Below are 2,402 nucleotides of genomic sequence, written 5' to 3'. Positions count from 1 at the left end.
TCGTTTTGATATGCTTTCGTTTTAGTTTTGTTTTGGTTTTATTTTATTTTATTAATTTTTTTTTTTTTTTTTTGCGATTCTGGTTTCCTTGCTTGCGAGCCGAGCGTGCTGTGCAAATAACTCCAGTGGTGGTGCGACGCTGCTGCGGCGGCGGCGGCGTCTCCTTGGCGTTTCATCTTTCCGTTTCTCATTCTCCTCTCAGCGTTGGCAAAATCAAAGCAAAGAAAGGCACACGATATTATATCCGTTGACGTCGCTGCCCGCTGCGCAGCAGCAGCAACAGCAGCAGCAGCAGCCGCAGTCGGCAAAAACGAGCAAAAAACTTTTGTTTTCCTTTGGGGCGTTTCAAATAATTTTGACTGATTGAATTATTAATAAAATTGATCGAAATGCAAAGAGAGGCGACTGCTGCTGCTGCTGCTGGTCAACAACTATAATGCTGATTGAATTAAGTACTTTAAAGCTAGCGAACACAACACACACACACACACACACACACACATAGACAGACAGTCACACACACATTTCCAAATTACTTTGCAGGGTTTGTGTGTAGTATCAGAGATTGGGCCAACATTTAATTAACACAAATTTCCATTAATATGTATTAATTACAGTTGACTTAAATGTTGTGTAAATTGATGCAACAACACCAACACCAGCACCAACAACAACAATATCAACAACAATGCTAATTGCATTGCGTGTTCTTTATTTCTGTGTGTTTGTTTGTGTTTGTGTTGTGTTTTTTTTAGGTTGTTGTCAGGTGACAGATATGTCCGTCCATACATTATCCTTATCGGTTTGCTTTTATGCACTTTAGTTATTACATAGGCAATCAATCATCTTAATTAATTTAACAAATGTGCGCTAAGTGAACAATTATTGTTTATATATTGGAAATAACTTATCTGTTGTCTGATCCCGGATAAACTCTCTCTCTCTCTCTCTCTCTCTCTCTCTCTCTCTCTCCATCTCTCTCTCCATCTCTCTTTGCTTGAAATAATATTAAATATTAATATTATTATTGACAATAAATACTGCAATAATTGTTTTGATATCGATGCAAAAAATGTCAATCACAAAATGCCAATTAAGCATGAAATCAATTTGGCTGATTTTCATATCAGCTTTATTTATTTTCACATATATTTTGCACAACTTTTTGTATGCCCTCCCCAAAATAAGAAGAAAGTCGGACTGCTGATGACCACGGACATATGTTTGTTATTTTTCGGTGGATGCCACAGCAAAGCAGGAAGTGGGCAGGGCGGTGGGTAGCTGGTTGGTGGGTGGTTGGGTGGATGGGTTGAGGGTACAGTTGCGTTGGAACTTGCATCTGTTTCCCGTGCGTCGTCGTACGCGCCACCAAAGTGCATTAAATATTTACATACATTTTTTTTTTTTAAATCAAAAATTAAATAATAATAATAAAGAAAAGAAGAAAAAAAAAAGCAATAACAAAAAATGGCAACATTGCGCAACCCATTGCCGGACTGGCTGGTGCAGCTGGCAGCCACGCCCAGCTGCCCGACCAGTCGCCCAACCGTCTCAATGTGAGCCAAGCGGACAATTGGCTTTTATTAATTAATTTATTTGAGTTGTTGTTGTTTGTTGCACAACAGTTTCAATTGCATTGATTTCATTTCTTTTTTCCCCGTATTATTATTGATGGTCTGCTGATGTGGCTTTTGTTGCTGTTGCTGTGATTAATATTAAATATTTATTTTGCAATTTATAATTACATTTTGATAGCGCGCCTAAATTGAATTGCTCAAAATAAAACAAGTGCGCAAAACTTGATTTAATTGCCTACTTTCTTGGGCGCGATTCTCGTCTCTGTTTTCTCGATGCATTATTGACAAAAACCCCATTTTTAAATACCATTTTGATGCCAATTCGTTAAGCTTAATAAAAATGTGGTTTCAATCTCCAAATATTAAATTAAGAAGTTTAAAAATATGTTTTTTGTGTATTAATTGTTTCGCAAGTGCTTCGCAGCTTTAGCCTTAAATATGTTGACCAGCTGACCAACCAAGCCATCAAGCAATCAGCCGACAAACCAACTGATGACCACCCAACCAAGCAACGCAAACCACCAACAACCACCACCCACCACCCCACGCGACAATCAAAATTAAAATGAGTGGTTTATTAAAATTTAAACGCTTCACTTTGCGCGCGCCAAAAGCATTTCTTTTTTTTTTTTTCCGTTTTTCCGTTTTGCCTTTATATATCTTGGCCCGAAATGGAAATTGAGGACAATGATGATAGGGGAGGAGGGGGATACGACGTATCGTGGGCACAGGACAAGGACGAGAATGAGTTTTACGTTGGGACTGACTGAGAGAATGAGGACCAGAATGAGGCCGCCGTTGTTGGCTTTGGCTACTTTGATGTAT

Source organism: Drosophila grimshawi, unplaced genomic scaffold (genome assembly GCF_018153295.1).
Source record: "Drosophila grimshawi isolate 15287-2541.00 unplaced genomic scaffold, ASM1815329v1 contig_848, whole genome shotgun sequence".
Classification (NCBI taxonomy): domain Eukaryota; kingdom Metazoa; phylum Arthropoda; class Insecta; order Diptera; family Drosophilidae; genus Drosophila; species Drosophila grimshawi.
This window is presented reverse-complemented; position numbering follows the sequence as displayed.